The sequence below is a fragment of the Camellia sinensis genome, chromosome 11 (assembly GCF_055761805.1).
Source record: "Camellia sinensis isolate YWXY chromosome 11, ASM5576180v1, whole genome shotgun sequence".
NCBI lineage: Eukaryota > Viridiplantae > Streptophyta > Magnoliopsida > Ericales > Theaceae > Camellia > Camellia sinensis.
The window spans coordinates 26650565-26675008 of NC_138971.1; the positions used below are offsets into that span (position 1 = coordinate 26650565).

The following is a 24444-nucleotide window of genomic DNA, read 5'->3' on the forward strand; positions in this document are numbered from 1 at the left end:
ATTCTTTTTGTTCATTTTTTTATCTTTTCCTTTTATTTTCTTTGCATTTTTTTTTTTCTTTTTTTTTGTTCTTTTTCTTCTCTTTCTTGCTCTAACTTTTGTCTATTCTCATACACCGCATTCTGTACTGATACTCTGTTTTGCATAGCATACTAATGCGTCTGCAATTTGTACTTTTCAACCTCTATTTCTGATTCCCGCTGCAGGAGGTGCTCCAGCCGGACCTTTGGTCCCTACCCGAGGAGGAGGAGATGGTAGAGTATACGCTCGCACCAAGGCGGGGCGCACTCATGTTGGGAGTAGCTCTCGGGGGCCAGTTCCAGATGATGACGAGTTCGAGGCGGAGGCGGAGGTGGAGGCAGAGTCATCTGAGGAGGAGACCGGAGATGGCACTGACTCAGGCTCAGATGACGGCGCTGATGATGATGCACCTGGACCTTTGTCCAGGAAGAGGACGAGGACGGACCTCTAGGCCTGAGACCCTTTGACATTGATCTAGATTTTTGCTATTTTTCTTCTTCTTATTTTGCTTTTCTTTTTGCTGGTAGCTAGAGTACCTTGTACTGCCGTAGGCAGCTTCTTATTTTCTCCAAAACTTTGTACTTGAAAAGATGATGAAATAACACAAACTTTTTATCTGAAAAAGTGTTACATTGATACATTTCATACACTACATCGCATTGCATCATATTACACCTCAATGTAAATGAGATTGATTTCCTGTCTGAAAAATCAAACACTTGTATTGTAATAACCAGATAATGGATCGGCCAACAGCAAAACAACTGAAACAAACCGCTACTCACTTTGAATACTCGGCTCGTAACACAGTGCTTGGTTTAATTTGCATACAGCACACACAGCTCATAACTGATTCTGAACACTGCTCATCCTGAACTTCATAGCCCATAACACAGTATTCTTAGTTCATTCTGCACACGGTGAAAACAGTCCAAATCTGAAAAGACGGAATACAAAGGTAGAAACGGCAGAAGCTGAAACACACTCAAATGCAATCCGGAACCCACATGTTCACTGTTTTCAAGTGACCCGGGTTGAACCCCTGCGGTTTTACAAAAGAACCAAACCTGTTTTACAGAAATGTGGAGAATGGCATAGCACTCTGAGCACAAAACGATTTGAGAAAAAGGGTTTTCAACCGGGTATATAGCCTACGACTGAACACAGTGAAAAAGACTCAATAACGAAAAACAAAATGTAAACAACCTAAACACAAGGAGACACGCTCGGAACCGACTCAAAGCAAGAGTGAAGGCAAACAAAACAAAAGACACGACACACAGACGCGTTATAATAACGAGGGACTTCCCAGATCACGAGGAGCCAGTTTCTTCGGGTATTGTTTCCCACCCTTTCTTTTTTGTGGAGGCAATGAGGGGACATCCTGATCAGAGTTCCCCGTCGTCTGGCTCATGAAGCGTTCTCCGAGGAACCATGCTCTGCTAACCGGTCCCTCAAGCAGAACCCTGTATCGCGAAGTGCCCCATGCCCCAGCGAACAAAAATTGAGGATTCCCTGGTGTGGCTATCCAAGGCTGCCAGTTAACTTGCGGGTAGCAAGTGCATGGGCTAATTTGATGTCATGAATATGCAAGATGAATCAAAACTGAAAGCATGAAGAACTGAGAGTTCTGGATTACCTCCGTCGTCTGTACAGTATCGAAGAACTGCCGAAGGAAGGACAAAGTCTGCCAGGGCCTTGGCCAACACCGACCCTCAAATCTGCGCGAGTAGGGGATCTCAAGGAGTGCTTCAACCTCGAGCTCAGCAGCCAGTGTCGGGAAGTATGCATAAACCCACAGCCATAAAATACAAGACAGTGGCCGTCAGAATACAGAATGCTGAGTGCAGAATGTTGTGTGTAGTATACATAATGTACAGAAAACACAGAATACTGAGTGCAGAATCATAATATAGAATGCTGAGTGCAGAGAGCTGAGTGTAGAATGCGAGTATAGAAAATACAGAATGCTGAGTGCAGAGAGCTGAGTGCAGAATATACAAAAAATGTAGAATGCTAAGTGCAGAATGTAGAATACAGAATGTAATGTGTGCCCTGTGCAGTGTACAGATAATCGAAAGCAGAACTGTAAATCAAGAGGGTAGAATGTACCTCCCAGGCTCGCCAGTAGCCCCAGACTATGGTCCCCCGCTCGCGGGAGGTCGCACTCATGTAGCAGTAAAGGGTAGCGAGGGCAGCGCCACCCCAATCAAAGCGTCGGACCTGTGATAGGTCCACTAGAGCACTCAGCAGATAAAGCCCAACTGTGTTCCCCCTGTCAGAGAACAGTGTGGTCCCGAAGAGGAACATCAAAAATCCCCAGGCATACTGATGTATGGCCTCAATGGTCTGGGGCATAGTCCTCCGGTACTGCTCTGAGAACCAAGTGTACCTGACCCTGCTTGATGATCTGTCGATCAGCGGAGAATCTCCGAGCAGATAAATCCACGCGGCCTCCCACTCACCCATATCTGTGTCGTATGGGATCGGTTGGCCTCCCACGTCAAGGCCCGTCAGCATGGAGAAATCAAATGGGGTCATCGTCATGTCCCCGGTAGCCAAAAAATGGAAGGAGTTGGTGGTGTCCCACCATCTCTCTACAAGTGTGCCCAGGAGGGTCTTGCTCGTTGGATGACGTAACAATCCCGCACAGAATGGGCCAAACCCTACCTCGTCCACAATGTGTCAGACAGTATCTAGGAGCTCCTCGTACCACTTCCTCGCAAGGATAGATCCATAACCCCGTGTGAAACGGGAGGACACCTGCATTTGGAATGAATAGATGTATTCAGTTCAGATTCAAATGTATGGGCTGCGTGCAAATGTAAATGTATGAGCTGCGTGTTCAGAATCGAATGTATGGGCTGCGTGCAAATGCAAATGTATGAGCTGCGTGTTCAAAATTTCAAAAGATGTGAGCTACGTGTTCACCACAAAATTTTTGAGCTAAGTGTTCAAAGTTTCAAAAAAATGTGAGCTGCGTGTTCACAACAAATTTTTTGAGCTGCGTGTTCAAAATTTCAAAAAAAAAAAAAAAAAACGTGAGCTACGTATTCACAACAAAATTTTTGAGCTGCGTGTTCAAAATTTCAAAATTTCAAAAAAAGTGAGCTGCGTGTTCAACATAAAATTTTTGAGCTGCGTGTTCAAAATTTTAAAAAAAGTGAGCTGTGTGTTCACCACAAAAAGTTTGAATTGCGTGTTCAAAATTTCAAAAATGTGAGCTGCGTGTTCACCACAAAATTTTTGAGATGTGTGTTCAAAATTTCAAAAAAAGTGAGCTGCGTGTTCACCACAAAATTTGTGAGCTGCGTGTTCAAAATTTCAAAAAAAGTGAGCTGCGTGTTCACCACAAAAAGTTTGAGTTGCGTGTTCAAAATTTCAAAAATGTGAGCTGCGTGTTCACCACAAAATTTTTGAGCTACATGTTCAAAATTTCAAAAAAAGTGAGCTGCGTGTTCACCACAAAAAGTTTGAGCTGCGTGTTCAAAATTTCAAAAATGTGAGCTGCGTGTTCAAAAAAGTTTGAGCTGTGTGTTCAAAACTTGAAAAATGTGATCTGCGTGTTCACTACAAAAAGTTTGAGCAGCGTGTTATTCAAAACTTGAAAAATGTGAGCTGCATGTTCACTAACAAAAAGTTTGAGCTGCGTGTTCAAATTTAAAAAATGTGAGCCGCGTGTTCACAACAAAAAGTATAAGCTGCGTGTTCAGAAATTCAAATGTTTGAGTTGTGTGTTCAAAATGCAAAAGTGTACTATATTATGAGCTGTGTGCCAACAAAACAAAATGCTGTGTTATGGACTATGTGTTCAGATTGAGTAGTGTTATGAGCTGTGTGCCAACAAAACAGAATGCTATGTTATGGGTTGTGTGTTCAGATTGAGCAGTGTTATGAGCTGTGTGTCAACAAAACAAAATGCTGTGTTATGGACTGTGTGTTCAGATTGAGCAGTGTTATGAGTTGTGTGCCAACAAACAGAATGCTGTGTTATGGACTGTGTGTTCAGATTGAGCAGTGTTATGAGCTGTGTGCCAATAAAACAGAATGCTGTGTTATGGGCTGTGTGTTCAGATTGAGCAGTGTTATGAACTATATGCCAACAAAACAAAATGCTGTGTTATGTGCTGTGTGTTCAGATTGAGTAGTGTTATGAGTTGTATGCCAACAAAACAAAACGTTGTGTTATGGGTTATGTGTTCAGATTGAGCAGTGTTATATGCTGTGTGCCCAAATATGCTGTGTGCCCAAATGAGCCGTGTGCCAAATTAGCAGAATGCTGAGTATATACTGTGTATGTAAATATGCAAAGAAGTGCAAAATACATCGCAGAAAATGTGCAAATGTAGTACGTACCTCATGCGCATGATGAGATAGATGGGACTCCGGCTCCCGCAGCAGCAGGTCTTCAGGTGCCCGCCGCGCGAAGTCCGTGAAGTGATAGAAGGTGCTAGGAGGTAGAACGTGCCACTGCGGGTCGTACTCCTCTAGGTCGAATGGCTGTATCCTCGGAGGCAACAGTATGATGTCGGGCTTGTCCTCTGCATATGGAAAGCCTCCGCCATACGAAATATCATCGGCCATCTGAAGAAATCTGCAAAAGATGCAAAAACAAGCGAAATAAGCCAAATTCTCAAAAAGTCAACAAAAGTCAACTCTCGGGAAGAGAAAAAGTCAACAAAAGTCAACGTCTGAGAAAATGTGTCAAATTGTGAGACAAACATACCTCAAGTGGCGAAAATGGAGAAAGAGGCTCCGAAAACAAATTCTAATCGGTTCAAATCGAAGAGAATCGAAAGTTTTCGCGAAACAACTTCGCGTGGGGCGTTGGAAAACACGTATAAAGTGCAGATTTGAGAGAGAAAAGGGTTTAGGGAGCAAGGAGAATGTGTTTCGTCCTTGGAGGTGTGATACAAAATGATTTGGAGTTGTGTACTTAAAGAACCGAAGCTTAAAAGACCAAATTGCCTCGAAATTTTGTAAACTGGTCGGCCAGCCAGTTTTTCTGGTCAGCCGACCACTTTGGTGAGCAACAACTGGTCGGCCAACTTTATAATTGGTTGGCCAGCTTTGTGGATGATCTTCAGGGCTCCATTGTTCTCCCTGTGTGTTTTTGTGGTGATTGGAGTCCCTGGTTCTCAAGAAAGTGCGAGAAAAGTACACCTTTTGGCTCGAAAATGTCCCCGTGGAACTCCGATTCAAGTCTTCGATGTATGACTCATCGTCACTCGTCTAAAGAGTGAGATGTATCCTTTTTAAGTATGTTATGACCCTTCCGAGAGGTAAATCGGAAGTTATGGTTGAATTATGCTTGTTAAGGCTTACGTTTCCTCTTTCGGCATTTCCTTTCAAACATGCATCTGAAGTTGCACGTTTCTTTTGCATTATCTTGCACTTTTCACACGCGTTGTCGTGCATGTTTCACCTGCATTATTATGCACACCACTTGTGGCTTTGTTATATACTCACTACTTGTGTTGGCACGGTCGTTTCGGCTGCATTGTTTTGCATCCATACCACATTGTTATGCGTCACACTTAGGTTGCATTGTCATGCATCCCTCGACTTGCGTTATTATGCACTTTCACTTGCATTGCTATGCATGTTTCTAACAATATTGTACCTGTTCAGTTTCTCTCTTTTGCAGGAACAATATTATATGTACGGTTCATTTAAAGCTGGCGCGACCAGACGAACCAGACAGGTATTGTATGTACTCCGTGTGAGACATAGCTAGAATTGTATAATTCTCTTACATCCTTTCTGCATGTAATGTAGTTTGTTTTGTATTCATCTGCTTAAAACTGTTGCTTTTATTTTGCATAATTGCTTCGTTACAGCTTTCTTTGCATGATCATAAGTTATGTTCGACTTCTTGCATTGTCACTTGCATTTTGCCCCTGCCTGTGGGCACATTTCCTTGTTATCTTTCCTGTTTGTCTAAGTCTTCGGCCTTGTCAAAAATGGGTCGTCTCTGGGCTTTGATACTCACTCCCGTCACTTGTGACTTTCATGTTCTGTCAAAGAGGGGCAACTGTAGACACCCCATTTTTGACCGACCTTAAGACTCAGACGTCATCGATTGAGCTCTCGGTGATGGTGCATGTTGTGCTCGTTCTGAGGTTTTAGAGTTCTGGCTGAGAGCCTTGCCTCCAGGCCTCGGAACGCTTTGTGCTTTGGCTCGGTTTGCGGACCAAGTCTTGTTTTCCATTCCTGGAGGGAGGGAGTGGTCTTGTAGACCATCTCTCTGTGGTCGTAGACTACTTTTCGTGGTCGTAGGCCACTTTTCCCGTTTGGAGACTAGTTTCCAGTTTCTAGAGCCTTTGGCGGTGCGCCTTGTCTCGGGACCGCTTAACATTCTCCGTTTGGCGTGGTTTTTGAACCACACCTTGTTGCCTCTTCCTAGAGGAACAATGTGGTATGGGAGACCAATTTTGTGGTTGCATACCACTTTTGATGCTCATCAGCTAGTTTTCGGGGCTTTTGGCCGCGTGTTTCACCTCCCGATTTCTCGTCTGGCATCCGCTTTGGTTTTTTTTGGTACAAACCTTGTTTTCCTTGTTTGGAAGGTGGCACAAGGGTGGGAGACCAGTATTTCTCCTTGGAGACCACTTTTCCTTTTTCCGGCTAGTTTTCTTGTCATATAACTGGCTTTCTTGGTCTTTGGACCATCTTTTCTGGTCGGCCACCACACCACCACCTTGCATTTAGTGTGTTTACCTCTCCCACCTATGGCCGACCAATTTTTACTCTGGTTGACCACCCAAAGTGGTCAGCCGACCACTTAAACTAAGTGGTCGGCTGCTTTTTGGCACCTTTTTGGAGATATTTTGGGACAGCTGGCACAGCTGGAGAGCATTTAAGCCATCCTTCATACACGTGTATGGAGGGATGGCATTCAATCTTAGCATCTCCAAGAAGCTTTGGCATTCCTCTTCTATAAGAGGGAGGCTCCTCCTCCCTCCTCCAGGTTGAGAAATTTGCCCCAAGAAAGTTAGATATAGCTTTGTCTCTATATCACTCTTGTTCTTCATTTTTGTGTTCAAAAGTGTAGATTTGTCTTACTTTAACACACAAACACACACTCAAACACCTTGCTTGGGTTGTTGAGGCTTCTTGAGGTTGTTTTTGAGGTTCTTGGACTGGTTTAAGTTCAAAAAGGTTGCTGGAGTTGCAGTTATAAAGAGGGTCTTCAAGGGTGAGCTTTTGACCTTTAAATCCCCCTTTCTTGCTTAAACTTTTAGCCTATCTTGCATGCTGTTTTAAGCTCAACTTATAACTGACAAAATTTCTACTTTTGCATGTTTTTGATCTTTGTTTAAGATCACTTTTGTGTTTGGGATTGTTTACCCCCTCTTAGGCCTTGTTTGGCCTTGTTTTTTAGCCTTTTTTGTGAGCTTCGGGACCACCTTGTATTGGCCTTCTCACCACTGAAATCCATATCCAGAGGGATTTCAGTGGTGGGGATGGTGTTTTAAAGTCCTAAGAAGGGGAGGGCCATCCCCTCTCCTTGCATCTTCAATACATGCCTTAATATGCCTCATGTTTGAGCATCTTTACTAAGTGTATGTTGGCCACATCTTAGCTTGTATTTGTGGTTATTTTGCTGTGGCATACCACTGTTTTTACTTACTTTGGTCACCCTATGCATGGTTAATACACTTGTAGTGTAAATCACACAAACTAGCTTTGTATGCTTCATGAAGTAGCATGTCATTCTAGCTTGTTTTCTTTCCATTTCAACATGTTTTTGGTGATGTTTTGCCATGTCATGACTCTGTTTTGGTTTGGTTTGGTTGGTTCTTGCATGCCTAATACACCTGTAGTGTAAATCCCTTAAACTAGCTTTGTATGCATCATGTTGTAACATGTCATTTTAGCATGCTTTTGACTTAGCTTAAAGAAGATTTTGTTCATGTTTTATCATGTCTAAGGTCTGATTTGTGTTGAATTGGTCATGCATGACTTGCTTTGTATAGCCTTGGTCCAATCTAGCTTGCTAGCTTTGTGTATTGAATCCTCTAGCATGCATTGCTTGGCCTATTTCAGTGATTTGGCATCACTTGTTATGTGATTTCAGTCCATGTTTCATGGCCATACACTTGCATCTTTCACTTATTCAATGCATTGGAGGGTTTGCCCCTTTATGCCTTAACATGAACCATTGCGTATGCCTTCATGCCCTTGCTTGCGAGCCACCATTTCAGTGCTTATTTGGGGTTATTATGCCATGACATAACTCTGATTTTTGTTGCTTAAGTCATTCCATGCTTGGTCCTAATAGGTGTAGTGTAATCCACCTTATTTTCCTTGTATGAATCATGCCGTATGCCCTTCATGCTAGCATATTTTGGCCTACTTCCATACATGTTTTAGACTCATTTTAACATGTTCTAGGACTGTTTTGGATTGCCTTAGCCATATGCTTCATGTTTTGTATACTTGTAGTACAAATGCTCTTTCTTACCTCAAGCTTTGGGCATCATTGCATGCTTCATTTGTGTTGTGTACATGATTTGGCATCATCTAGCATGATATTTCAGAGCTTATAGCATGCTTATGTTCCCACTTCATTCATGCTTTGAATGTCTTTAAGTGTTGTGCATTGTTGGCCTTGTTATAGCCTTAGTTTGTATGCTTGCATGCCTAGGCCTTTGGGCCCTTATCTCAGCATGTTTAGGTCCTTGTTTTGACCTACTTGAGCTCTGTCCATGCTTAGTTCATGCATTTGTGCCATGTATTGCATGCCTCCTTTGTGTTGCTCTTTGCTAGCTTTCATGCCTTAGGACCCTAGCATGCTTTACTTATGTTGTTTGAATGATTTGGCATCATTTCTTGTTTCATTTCAGTGCACTTAGTGTTGGTACACTTCCACTTTTGTCACTCATTGAGCACTCTTGAGAGTTGTGCTCTTTGGCCTCTTTAATGGCCAATGCATTGTGCATGCATGCCTTGTTTTGTGTGCCTTCATTTCATTACCAATGGCCACTGATTTGGGCATGATTGAGGTCTACCCCTTTTGGTTTAAGTCCATTGAGTATACCATGTATATTACATTGAGCATGCCATGCTTGGTACATTACATAAGTTGCCCTTTGTTGCATTGCATTGTGCATGCATGCATTATATTATACTTAGAACCTTATGAATGCCTTGCATTGAGCATGCCATCTAGTTCTTAGCATTTAGCATTGTGTATGCTAGTTGTTACATGCTTTAGCATTGTACATGCTATTAGTCTTGTTAGGTTGTTCATATCGCATTGCATGTTTGCATGCTTAAGTCATATTGCATACTTGCATGCTTAAGTCGCATTGTGTATGCCATGCTTGCTTGCATTATGTTTGGAATAGGTGTTAGTCCAAACACGGGAAACGAGGGACGTTTCATACTTAAAGTGATGAAACGTGCCTTAATTCCTGGTCGCCGACGCTCTTGATCATTCATGATAGAGTTTTAGGCTTTATGTGTTTACTTGTGCATTCATTTCATATTGAATTGTGCAACTTCGTCTCTCGGCCATCACGCATGGAAATGCGTGATTGGTGGCCCGAGGGTCGAGAACTACACTCCCTTGAGTTCATTACATGATAGGGAGGATGGTTGTGCACACATATCTTGGAAATACGCTGCCATGCCCTTTCTTGCTCTCTGTTGCAGCAAATTGCAGTTCAGCAGTAACAGCTAGTTGGCCAGCCAAAAAAAGTAGCTGGCCGACCACATTTCTGGTTTTTCAACAACCAAAAGTGGTCGGCAGGGGTCTGGAGAGACCAAAAGTGGTCGGCCACCCTCCCACAGGATTCCCAAGGTGAAGTTTCAGCTTCCTGGAGCTTGGTGCAAGTTTTTGAAAACAAATGAAAATAGAGGCAAATCGGGGCATCACATTGGATTTTCGAACGAGGCGATCGGACATGAATGCACATTCCTTTATCTCTGAGGCTCCTGATTTACTACTTTCCTTAGCTGCCGTGCTTAGATAGCTAGGTTTTGCTTTGGTCTGTACCTTTAATAGTTAGTGCGTTAGCTATTTCAATTCATTTTGTAATAATTAGTTAACTAGGATTAGTTAATTAATTTGTTATGTAATAATTAGTTTAATTAGCTTAGGTTAGCTAGTTAGCTCTTTATTTGGTCTCTTCCTCGAGAGAGCCAATTGTTGTAATAAGCGTACGTGTGTGTGATGCATGTCTTTCAATCTCCATTTCTTTCTCCCTTTTACCTAACTGCTTACGATGGTTAATTTTAGGGCACGTTTCATTTAGCATACCTTATGCTTGCATGTTTGCATCCATTCATCTGTATTGCATGCACCGGGCTCGGCGCATCATACTAACTACATTGTATTTCAATTCCAATTTGAATACATGTATCAAGTTGTATCTCACATGACATTCTTAGGATAGTCGAGCCTATCTTAATTGCATTTTTTGCATGTGTTGCATTAGCCATTTTAACATGAACTAGGATCATGCATTGATTTCTAACTAGATCCTTGTTTTGGCTTGGAGTACGCAGTGAGTGTTTACGCTTTAGCATACTGCATGTATGTTAATGTTGATATGAAAGCATACTTGCCATGAGGCTATTTGCTTATGTGATTAACTGCCTGAATGCCTGTGGGTGAAGGTTGGATTACCCGAATTGGGACAATTCATCGAAATCTGTATTTTAGCCTACTTGCGAGTAGCAAACTTCAAACCATTTTCCAAACAAACGGATATGCGATTCTTTGTTTCAAATTAGGCAATCTAGTCTATACTTGTTTTGCTGTGCGCATCATATAGTAATTCTAGCTAATTAACCGGAATAAGAATGCATGTGTTTTCAAAAATTTGATATCATGCTTAGTAGTGGCCGATCTTTGATCGGGCGAGCGGGGGTGCTCATTAAATGACCTTCCCCAATCGTACCCAAGTTTCCGAACCAATGCAACTTTGGTGATGACGGACACATGGTCTTCGGCACGAGTTAGGGTTTCCTAAATTCCCCCAAAATAAAATATTTAGGTGGCGAGTCTGTATCTGGCAAAGCAGTCCATGTCTAGCACTTCTTTCTAAAAATTAGTTTTCCAAAAATGATTTGCCGGATTTGGACTCTTTGGTGATTTATCGGTCTTACATCGCACATTGTAAGATTAGATTCAGAACCGTGACATTTGAGTCCGAACTTGTAGTAGCTAGAGAGCGAACGAATTTCGCGCCTTCGCAAGCGCGGAGCTCGGACCCCCTCGGGCGCGTCTACATTTGGTCCCTCATCTTTTAATTGCAACAATTAGGTCATTATACTTGAACCGTTTTTTTCAATGTGGTTCTCCTATCATCCCACCATTTAAAATATGAGTGAAAGTTAAAACATGAAAGATTGAATTGAATTTTCAATGAAAGTTGGAAGGTGAAAAGTATAATTTATCATACAATTGTTTTTCCCTCTAATGCTTTAAAATATGCTAATGTGGCCCTCAAGTGAACGCTTTCAATCAAAAATTTTAACGATTGGTGATGGAAGGACACTATCAGAACATGAGTTGAAGTATAGGAACATAATTATTGTAATCAAAAGACAAGGATCAAACTAAAATTTAGATGAAAGCTTCGGGGTAAAAAGTGTATTTTACAATGTTTTCTGTGCTTAATTAAGTAGGGACACTAGCAATAAAACAACTCAAAACCCATAAACATGCCCACTTCTAAAAAAATATATAAAAAAATTAAAGCATGCTTCCTAAAATTGATGAGGGGAAAAAAAACAAAAAGAAAAAACGAATTGTTCTTGAATCATGTGTAATAAAAAAAAATTGAAATTTTCATCTAATAAGTTACTTCCAAACATAGACTTAAAGTAAAGAAAAGATAAATTGAACATACCATTCTTTCAAAGTTGTTCAGTTGCAATGACTTAGCAAACGTGTTCGCTTGTTGCCTTGGATTGAAGAAATGCTCAGGCCAACTCATAAGACCACAATGTTCTTGACTTAGGGATCTAGAGGGGTGATCAACTGAATGTGACACCACTGAAGACGACCTTCTTTAGAGAGCCCTATGGGCTTCAAATGCAGCGATGTCAAATATTATTACTCTTGCACTCGATTCAAAGTGATACTAGGATGCTTAATAAGAAAAACTGGCTTGCCTAGTACCTGTCATTGATTAAAAAATGGAAAGATCAAACATAGGACCCAGTTTCATAAAGTTCCAAAAAAAAATAATGTGGCTTTCATTTATTTCAGTTCAATTGCTTGATTGATTTGGAAACAACCCCAAATTGAAAAGAGGGACCATTTTTGGCACAAGTAGAAAAAACATGAATAAGAAAGGCAATCATAATAAAATAAAATACATAATTTTCTAAAAAGCTATTGGAAGTCATGTAGGGTATTATTACATGACAACAGAACAAAATAGAAAAGAAATTACAAAAACTTGTTTAAACTTATAGGAGAGGGTCATCTTTGTTTAATCATCGCATAAATTGGTATGTTGACACATATACACCCACAATTGATGACATGCCTTGCATTTAGCTTATGTTACTAATTAGTTTTTGAAATTACAACTAGCATAAGACTATAATTTTCTTCTAAATAGAAGAACGTCTGCCTTATTTGGAAAGATCCAGTTTTACATAACTTACTTTCCAGACAAACAAAAAGAAGTCACCTTTACTGGTCCTTATAAATTGTTATAGCAAGATAGAGGGTCATCATACATAACATGTGAACGTTTCACATGATTTTTTATTTTCTTTATAGGGGGGGTTCGAACTGAACAGTGATTAAAAGAGTGAGTAAAGAGGCAAAACTATGTCAATGGTCCAACAAATCTAGGCTAGCTAAAGGATAAGTGGGTGGGTAAGGGTGGAGCAAGTGGTTCAAGAAGAAAGGAATGGCCGTGCACAAATGGGCAGCACCTCCCTAAATCCCCAGAAAATCCTCTTTTTGGACCTTGTGAAATTGGTCCTATTTATAGGCTTTTCCTTAGTATTAAAGGATACCAAGTGGCCAAATAAGGTGAGGACATGTGTCCTTAAGAATCACATGGAATATTTTGCATTGGATCACCAGGCTGAAGGTGCCACACGTCCCACTGCATTTACTATGTACTATATTTTTAATAGAAGTACCTCTGCAACTACCTTTTTGAACCTCATCAAGTGCACTTGCAGAGGTAGTGTTTGCCGTTGCAATTACCTTTTTAGTTCGAACCTTAGCAAGTGCACTTGCGGTGGTAATGTTTGCTACTGCACTTGCCTTTTCAGTTTAGTTTAGCTAACACATGCATTCTTAGTACTTCATAGCTTGTTATCATCCATGTTTCATGTTTACCTCAGCAAAGCCTCCACGCTTAGCCACCTAACCGCAAACTCCCCAGTTTCCCTTGGTAAAGGCCACAACCAAGCCTGTTGTCAGCTATGTTGTGCCTTAGAACCAAGCCTAAGGGGACTTCCTTGGTCCTGCAAGTGCAACCAAGGCAGGTCCATGATTTGGGTAAATAGAAAGGGAGTCCCTTGCGGTTGGGCTTCCCTTCTTCCATCTTCACGAGGTTGTTGTGGAATACTAGTATCTCTGGGCCTGCTATTAGCTCTAACTAGTAAGCTTTGGGGCCTGCTATCAGCCCTAGGCTAGTAATGCCTTGGGGCCTACTATCAGTGCTCGACATTAGCCTCTACTTGTGGAGGGGAAGCCTTTCTCAAAGGCTGCTATCACCTTGCGGGAGTTTTTCCTTTGCAAGTTAGCTACGGTGGTTGTTTCTCACGACAAGTTCAAGTGTCGGCGCTGAAAATACTAGAGATAGTGGTGCCGACAAAAAACCTTAGCAACTTGGCTGCGGCAAGTGCTGCCTCAGCAAGTTAGTTGCTGCAGTTTTCCTTTTCCTCAGCAAGTTCAAATGGCGGCGCCAACAATACTTGGGATAGCAGCACTGACAATACTAGAAATGGCAATGCTAAGACAAAAGTGCCTTAGCAACTTGACTGCTGCAGGTGTTGGCTTCGCAACTTGACTTAACAAATTTTTTTCATGGAGCTTGTTCGGACCTGTGGCGAGTCAGACCTGTTCTGGCCCACTGTTGACCCACTTTCCTTGGGCTTTAGCCCATGCTCTTTTAATCATTCTTACTCGCCTAATAGGGGCAACCTCAACACTTAGGTCCATACTTAATTTCAACCTTAATTTCTGACCCTTTATAGTCTTTATATGCTACGCAATGATTTTTTATTTTTATTTTTATTTTTATTTTTATTTTTCTGGCTGTATTTTATGAAAATAAAACAAACATGTTGATAATATACATGCATTTAGCCGAGCACAGAATGGGTTTGTTGCTACATAAAGTTCTAAAACCAATTTAATCAAAGAGAAAATTAATCCCACAATGGGGGTAATTAGCTGTCAATAAGGTGAGTAAAAGACCCAGGTGAATCCTGTGGAGGTAGAAGGGAAGAATAATAGTTAGGTGTGCTATTGCTATTTATTTGGAAACATATTCATTGTAATTATGTCATAATATAGAAGGGAGAACTTTGAACTTAGGTGTGCCATTGACCCTGCCAGGCCCCCTCTAATTCTTCCATTGCATGAAACCTGTATCTTCAAACAGACGCATTTAATTTATTTATTTTTGTACCTACAACCCATCTATGAATTGTTCTCATTCCAGAAGCTCAATTCTCAAACATGTTTCTTGAATGTTCACTAGTTGTTCTGAAGATTTATAGATCTCGTAATGTGGATTTATTTAGGTTGTCAAATTTATATTGTTGGACAGCTTGATAAGTATTATTGTAACTAGTGGTGATTTAACATGGAATCAGAGTCCAGGTTGGGGGACATCTTGGGTTCAATTCTCTCCAATTGCAATTGGTTCTTGTTTCCATTCTCTCTTCTCTCTATGTAAGGATGTCTACATCTCTATGCATTGTGTGTGAGGGAGGGTTTCAAAGAGCTTGATATACATTGTAGGGCACATTCCCCCATGTCAAGTGAAAATGAAAACCCAAAACACAAAAATAAGGTCACTAATAGTTATAAACAGTGAGTTTAAATCAAACCCCAAACAAAAACATCAGAATTATACATAACAGAAAATAGTGCGTAAACAAAAGGTGGAGACCTAGTAAACATGCATCTTATGGGATGCTAAATAAATTTCAATTACCTGATGCTTTTGATCCTAGGAAGTTTAGATCCCCATATGAAGGCAGTAGTGCTGCAGGATATGTAATCAATTCTTCTTGGATAACTTGTGTCTTTACGAATCCTTCTAATAGAAGGCCAATGCAATGTTGAGTTATTGACCTTTAGTTTCTCCTCGTAAGTGTATGCTCATTATTGACCTTTATGCGACAGGGGTTCTCAAGTCTTGCATGGCCATTTTCTCAAAACTTTGAGGAAGTAGGAGTTTGGTAAGAATAGTTGCACTTTCCTACCAAAAGACGAAAAAGAAAATATACCCATCTAATTTATAATAAAAAATGTAGAACAAAAATAAAAATAATAGATAACTTGTATGACCCATTCTGTGAAACACATTTTTAAAGGATATGGGACACCATAACCACTCTAGAGTTAATCAAAATTTTTACTAAATTGTAATACCATTTTACCTTCCTTTCCATAATCAACAAACATCCATAGGCTAAGAAAACACATCAATAGATGAACGACTTGTCCTTGACTTGGTTGTATAACTTAATAGTTCATGTCTAATTATAGATCTAATGGAATGTATGTTATGAAATTAAGAACTAGAAATCAATGTTCTATACCAAGTTTGTGTTTGGGAGTTATATACCAATCTATGTTACTATGCACTTGGAAATTGGTGTCGGCTGCGGGTATGTAGGTATTTGTTGTTCATTTCCTAATAGCTTAAGCTTTTGGGGCAAATGGTGACTTAACATAGTACAGAACTCAGGTTGAGAGAGACCTTGAGTTAAAATCTCTCTGTTGGCATTTGGTCCCCATTTGGTTTCTTTTTCTCTGTTTGGTTGTCTAATTCTCTTTTTGTTTGCATTTCCACTTGCAAGACGGGGTCTTACGTAAGGGAAGGTCTTGGATAGCTTGATATACATTGTTGGGTAGTTTAAGCTTTTGGAACAATTGGTGACTAAACAATATTAAGTTCGTCAAATTCGTATGTTTTAAGGACATCATGATGCAACTAGATTTTATATGTGTAAATGCTTCTTTTTTTTAGGATAAAATGATGTTGAACAACTAACATAGAGTTTTTTATTGCATACAATGGGGGTCTCATGCATATTTATATACTAGTAAACTTGACTACTTAAGACATTCTTGTTGCATGCATGTCCAACTAAATTTATTAGCCATATATCCCATGCATTTCCTAAATGTTTAGTGTCTGACATGGGTGCTTTACAAATTTAGAAAAGTTCAGGTAACATAGATGTCAATGAATGAGGCCGTAGATGTTCTACACTGATTAGAATCACGAACTCCCAATTTCATCATACCTGCCAAAAGATATCCTCTACCGCTGAATCAGATTTGAGCACTGTACATATCTTTTCAACTTCAATGAAGTAACACAGTATCATAGAATCTGTGATCATGTCACATACGCACGGCTTGCCAATCAACACTTCATACATGCCAAGAGTACTTCCATGGGTAAACGTTGGATGTAATAAATGCTTATTTTTTATACTCTTACTTGCCCACTACAGAATAGAAATTTGCATTCGTGACATATTGAAATTCTAAAATTGTAGTGAGAGATCTTAAATGAAATAAAAAAATTTCCCTCAGATTCTAATTGGCCCAGGAAAATTGTTTAATTACCTTCACCACTTCATTTAAAATGAGCCAAATACCATCAGGCTTCGAACCCTCCTTAAATAGCATCACACCATGTAGTTTCATTATCTCTTTGGGAGAACCTACAAGTTGCTCATGGATAGAAGAAGGAAGATCTAACAAGAAACGATGGACACTACTTGGAATCTTCTCTAAAGGAGGGTTCCTTAGTAGCCTTTTAAAATTGGTCTGCATAAAAATTGGAATAATACTCTCAATATAAATGAAAAAAAAGGATTAAATTATATATATAAAGGAAAACCATAAGAAGGAAAAATGACAAAAAATATTTATCATCGAGCTTAGACAGCATCATGAAGATGAATCGTCTCTTTTTCTTCTAACAACCTAATCTTCTCAAGATTTTTGACATAATCAATTAATTGATTAAGCACACAATATGTTACTTGCCTCGTTTTCACATAATGTAGAACCTGAAAATGTATCCGGACCTATTTATTGATGTTTGAGCATGTATTGAAAACTTTGTTTTATTGATTTAATATAAACATTGTATATGTTTTGAGAATATTAATTGTATATTCAATATTGAGAACTTGTTTATCATTATGATAATAATGGATTACTACTGGACAGATCATGGTGATGAATTTGATTTACTACCCGTGTTATAATTGGTTTAAAACATGGATTTGATGTTTGGTTTAAATTTCGGGGACGAAATTCCTTGAGGAGGGAGGTTATAGCGATTCTGGTTTAGACCCGACCCATTTGATGTTCTGGATCCAGGTTTCATCGTCTTATATGTTATTCAAGTCTTGTTTCTCCTTTCCCTCATTGAGTTCGGTCATTGGAGTGTCAGGGTTGCGTTTGGAACAGGTCGGGAGTTAGTTTTTCAAAATTATTGTTGCCCAGATTTTGAATCTTACGCTCAAGTAGACTTTGTGAAGTCTCAATACTTTTGTAGGCCTGCAATTACTGGGAGTGTGCATTCTTCGCTCGAGCGGTATTTCCTACACTCAGTGGTATCCTGCTCGAGTGAGACTTCTTGTGGTCGAGCGGTGGTTCTCTGTTTGTAAAACTACTGGGTGTTTGTATTTTACGCTCGACTAAAACTTCTTGCACTAAAGTGGTCACATCTTTTGTGTCTGTACACTCAAACGACACTTCTTGCGCTCGAGCAGTCTGTGCATATATCGGTCCATAAAAGTCACTTTTTCATCTCTCTCTCTCTCTCTCTCTCTTTCTCTCTCTCTCTCTCTAAACATTTCAAAGCCCTAGGTTGAGACACTCTCACTCTAAAACTCACATTCTCTCTACAAATCCACCTAGATCCATTGATCTTTTCACCCCGTGTGCCTTTGTTAAAAAGATAGAGCTTGACAAGGGCTTTGCTCTAATCATGGCAAAGTTGATTTTTGGCATCTTTGGGTTTCCCTCTCCCTCTCTCTCTCTCTCTCTCTCTCTCTATATATATATATATTGATAATTGTTTATTTGTTTAGAAATATCTATTTTGTGCTATCGATTGAGGATAACTATGAGTGTTGTACAAATTATATCTGAATTAGGAGAATTGAAACTATTTTCTCATTCATTTGCATTGAGCATTATCTCACACTTATATATTGGAAATGTTACTATTTTGAGAAAATGGGTGAAATCTGGGAAGGAATTGTTGTTACATCAAATAAGTTGGCATGTGTGTCCAGGGTGAAAGTCCCAAAAACTGCGCATACATATGAGTGTCGATCTCGCAGATGAAATTTTCGTGAAATGACAATAGTAGTGCTTGTATAGCCTATATTTACGTGGATCTCGGTTTACGGTTTCCTCCAGAAGAAATTTCTGGGAAAGGTTGCATAGTTTTGAAATTCCTAGAGTGTGATTCACTACCGTAGTTTCTATTGTAAAGGGAAATGATTTATGAACTATGATATTAACTTGGCATTGCATAGTTTTAGAAAAAGACGTAAAATGTTTTGGCATGGGCATTGCATATGCATTCATCTTATAGCTTTGTTAAGATTCATATACTGTGTTGGACTATGTGTACTGGACTTTGGCTCACCCTATGTGGGAAAAATATTTTAGGTGTCGAAAGGTGCCGATGATATGCCTCTGACAAAGCAATAGCTTGGGAGGACTTGAAGCGAGAGATCCTTTTGTGTATTTACCATATTTACTTTTGTACAAGCCAAGGGCTTTAACTGTATAGGACTTAAGTCCACTTTTGTTGTAATCAAGTATTCTCCTGTAAATATGTAAGCCTTTAGGGCATTTCTTATTTGTCTAACTTTCATCTTGTCTTTCTATTATATCACTTTTTTGTAAAGTTTAATTGTAAATCAATGAAACAGAACTACTTTATTATTGTGATCACTTTTTCATGTTAAGTATGGGTTATAGTAATTATTTCAAGGCGTTACAGATTCTAAGAAGAATCTAGCATAATTGACGATTAAAAGTACATTCAATGAGGATGCTTAAACATGCAAACCTGAGGAAATGTAGCACGATCATCTTCTAAATATTTTCTTGCTTCCTCTCCTTCAGCTTCACTTTCTTTGATGACGTTAGTTGCAATGTCGCTATCACCTAAATCGACAAAAAGCACGTGTAAGAATTAAAGGATTTTCTCTAATAATAAGGTGGTAGTATAAACAAATTAGGGGAAAATCCGTTTTTGCCCCTTGTGGATTGCCCTACACGCACTTTACCATGTGTTGTTTGAAAATGACCACATAACCCTCATGTGGTTTGGGAGTAATGCATTGTTGCGAATTATGTCCAAATTAAATCAAGCCAAAGTCAACGTTTAATGGAAAAAGGCAATTATACTTATGTAATATTTACAAAAGGACAAAACAAAAAATCTGAGTCATTTTCATCTTTATCTTCTACTGTATTTATTAAATATATATATATATATATATATCATATTTGCAAGTTGGCACCCCTACAACCACTGCTCAACCTACAATAATGCTAAGACCTTGCATGGAGCTGCCAAACTGTGACCAAACAACCATCGCAAACCCAAAATCGAGTACATAGGCCACCCACAACCATGGACAGAGAGGTTAAAGAGAATGAAAGGAGTGAGTGAAAGAGACCAAAGCTCAAAACATATGCTTTAATGGCAACAGGTATATTTGAAGAGAGAAAATTAAGCAGAGAAATTAATCAAGAGAGGGAATTCATGATCGCACTACCTAGAGAGAGGGAGGGGGGAGAATTCAATGGAGTTTCGTGTTTCTAGTCACTTGCAAGTGGAGATCAAACAAGAAGTTTGTGGCTCTAGACATCAAGGATAAGCTGCATCCGAATTTGGATTAAAACTCACTTTTCCTAAATCTTGTATTTGAAACTCTTGGTCTAATGGATTGTTAACTCAAAGGGGGCTACTCGTGGGTTTTCCGCACATGGATGGTTGTTCTTAGGGTTTTCCATGTATATTGTGCGTGTATCTTATTATGACTGCAATTTGTGTGGTTGCCTTTGGATTCATTGACAATACTTTGAATTGTTATGTTGAGCTGGTTCCTATTATTGCTTGATCTAAATTTTTAATTGGCTTGTAATACCTAGGGTTTGGCCTATTCACTCCCCTCTTGGCACAAACATTGTATGCATGCTCTTTTTCATTCTCTATTGTCTAAACTAAAAATAAAAAGAAGCATTTTTAGTTTCATAGAATTTGTGCACTCCTACAAAGTGAAAGACATTCTAAAAGACAAAGTTATGACAACCTAAAACATTCAAGAACATAAAAAAAAATTCTTACAAATGAAGTCATGTAGCTGCCGTCGAGCAATTCTATGGGCCTGGGGAAATGCAGTAGAAATGCAACAGGTAGATTCCAACCTTTCCACAGTGAAATATGTAACCAGTTTTGGTGGACAAATGCTTGACTGGGTGCAAATTACTACAGTACGAACAAAAGTAATAATTGAAAACCATAGAAATTTAAGGCTAACCACGTCACTTGTAATGTACTCCAGAAGTGTATAATTTTATGAAATAAAATCCATTCTATTTAGAAAACCACCATATTTTAGGAGTAACCCAATATCCAAATGGTTCACTTGTTCAAACAATGGTTAGGTGATTCCCCATCAGTTATATAAAATCCCAGTTTGGGACTTTTCTACGCTAATTGTTCTTTCCCCGATGAGAGAATATTTTGAGCAGTTGCATTTTGTCTTTATCTTAAATCTCCACAGTTTTTCTTCCTCTCATACTCCTCTTCCTACCTTTTTCTCGAGTGACCCTTTCGCTCAGAGCTCTAATTATTCAAATGAATTAACCAAAACCCACAACGAACCTAATGGTAAGTAGATTATAGTTTCCTAAAGCTGTACTACATCCTTTTTTGCCCATTAAGTGATTCTTTGGCTGTGAACATTGAAAATTCCTTTACCCTAGTCTATTATTAGAATCTTACGATTCCCGATTCAATTCGCAATTTTTACAAATTGATACAAACCTATGAGTGAGTCTATTTTGGAAGTGAATTTTTTGTGAATCGCACGATTCACAATTGATTCACGATTCAATTCATTTTTTACGATTCATGCAATTCTTAAAACTATCATGTCCAACATATTTTAATTCTTTTTTCTCCCTTTTTTTAGTTAAATGACATAATACAACTAATTGTGTTTAGTACGAAAATAACCAATATATTTACATGATTTGTTGTTATTTTAGGGATTAATGAGTGTTTAATAGGATCCAATTAGATTTAGTTAGACCCAACGTGTTTTTAACCTTTTTTTTTCCTTGAAAAAAAATCATAATGTTTATTCTAAAGATGTTAAGGTTAAAGCAACTTGCAAGATGAATTATCTATTGTTATTTTATTGAAATAAATATACTTCAATATTGTTTATTTGAGAGAAAACTAACTTAGAGAATGATTAGACAATCACCCCTTTTATATTGATAATAGGTAGCTTACAATGGAAAACAATGGAAACCGTGGAGGCATGAATAAGGAAATAATAACTAATAGAATAAGAAAGTCCTAAGACACTAATTAAGAAATCAAAATATAATCTAAATAAGGAAACAAATAATAGAATGATCCTAACATATATTCTAACACTCCCTCTCAAGCTGTTGCAAAGATATCTCTTATGCCCAGCTTGCCAAGGATATCATGAAATGGTCTACTGCCAACTCCCTTAGTGAGAATATCTGCAAGTTGTTCACCAGACTTCACAAATGGAGTACATATTGTGCCACTAATGAGCTTCTCTTTGATGAAATGACAATCAATCTCAACATGCTTGGTCCTGTCATGTTGAATAGGATTGTGAGCTATGTTGATGGTAGCCTTATTATCATAATATAGCCGCATAGGAGTCTTTTTGGCCAATTCCCGGATCATGTAATAACAACTTGATCCACAAGAACTCACACACACTTTGTGCCATCGCTTTAAACTTAGCTTTTGAACTAGACTTGGCAACCACATTCTGTTTTTTACTTCTCCAAGTAACCAAATTGCCTCTAACAAAAGTACAATACCCTGAAGTGGACCTCCTATAAGTTATTGATGCTTCCCAATTAGCATCCGTATAAGCTTCCATACCAAGATAATCATATTTGGAAAAATAAAGACCTTTTCCAGGAGAAGATTTCAAGTATTTCAAAATTCTCATAACTACCGCCAAGTGTATTTCATGAGGAGCATGCATAAACTCACTAACCACACTAATGACAATAGCAATATCAAGACAATAATGGGCTAAGTAAATAAGCTTACCCGTTAGTCTCTGATAGTCCCCCTATCAATGGCTGCTCCCTCACTATCGTCACAAAGTTGCAGATTAGGTTCCAATGGTGTGTCACAGGCTTTACTTCCAAGCATCATTGTTTTCTTCAACAAGTCAAGGACAGGTTTTCTCTGACAAATGAAAATCCCATCTTTGGGCCTAGCTACTTCAATCCCCAAAAATTCAAGTTCCCCAAGTCTTTGATTTCAAACTCACTGGTCAACTATTTCTTCAACAAAATGATTTCCTCAACATGATCTCTTGTAAGCACTATGTCATCCACATATACAATGAGAGTTGTTGTCTTACCATAAGAGGAATGTTTAACATACAAAGTCTGATCAGCTTGATTCTGTTTCAAGTCATATTTTAGTATCACTTGAGAATGTTGCATGCATGTCCACGTAATTAGATGTTGTGGAAAAAGATGGTGTTTTTTTTTTTTAATGCTTTCAATTTATTTAACAAAAAAAATTATCCACAATCCTTTGGTGCCAAAAGAAAAAAACCTAGGTCGTGGATGCATTACTAACTTATCTTCATGACGTTCTTATTTTCCCTATTACCTACAAATTAAAATGATACAATTAATTTACTATTGTTCCATAACAAACTTTTTGAATGTGAATGTCCCCTTCCAACCAAACTCACTCATGTAAATCCTATGCCTCTTAAAACGAGAAAACTGGGATGGAGATACATTACTAAATTATCTATATGATAGTCTTATTTTCCCCATTACCTACCAATTAAAATGAGATAATTAATTTAATATTGTACCTAGCATACTTATTTTAAACAATAATTCATGGCATCGTCATGCCAAAAACCAATAACAAAGGTCACTTTCTTGTTATTTTCCCAATTAGTAGTTAGAGAAATTATTCATTACTTTTAAAATAATATCTAATTTTATTTATTTATTAATTAATACTTTTTATGTTGTCTCTTAAAATTTTAATACAAAAGTGATAAATTTTTCAATTTCAGCCATAACTAATAATTTGAAATACCATATGAACTTTGTTTTAAGAGTACTGAGTATTTGAGACTTACTTTTTGCTAATGTATTTGTAGGTGTAACGCCCTCAAAATAATACATATAAACCCAGCATTCATGATATTCATAGACAAGAAAATAAAGCATATTTCCATTCATCAGAGTATTCTTACAAAAAGTAATACATGTTGACAACAAAAGTAAATGCCCTGTAGGCTTACAACTTTCCAAGTCAACACTTGGTTACAACAAAAGAAGTGTTCTAACTCTCTACACAAATAAGCCCTTGGCTTGAATTTACATATATCACCAAAATAATAAAACAACCAAAAGAGTCTTCAACTCCCAAAACCATCCAAGCTAAGGCCTTGGAGGCGGCATAACACCTGAACCTGAAAATGATGTCCCAAATAGGGTGAGCTAACGCCCAGTAGAGATATGCTAAACATAATATGAGCAATGACTAAAACATTGACATTTGATAAATGTTTAACTCTTATAAACGAACATACATCTCTTTCTATTTCATTATCCAAACCAATTCATAGATGTGGTTCCCTATTCAGCCAAACAATTCATAATGAGACTACAACTCATATAAACAATTCCTCAACAATTCAATTTCAAATGACACTACAACTCATATTATGATCATTTCAATACTTCAATTCGTCCACGTTATGTAAACGTAATTAGGATTTCGGGACTTTCACCCTGGACACTCCGGCCAACTTAGTTATCACTGGAGTCCATCCCCTATCTCCTCCCAAATCTGGTTTAGGAGTACATTCCCTATCTCCTCCTAAACCGTGGAGTACATCCCCTATCTCCTCCCAAACAATATACATATACAATGTATTTAA

The 24444-nt window shown here is 38.6% G+C and overlaps 1 pseudogene; it reads right to left on the reverse strand.

Moving 5' to 3' along the window:
- Positions 1–15165: 15165 nt before the first annotated feature.
- LOC114291939 (sodium/hydrogen exchanger 7-like) lies at positions 15166–22467 on the reverse strand (annotated as a pseudogene).
- Positions 22468–24444: the final 1977 nt, after the last annotated feature.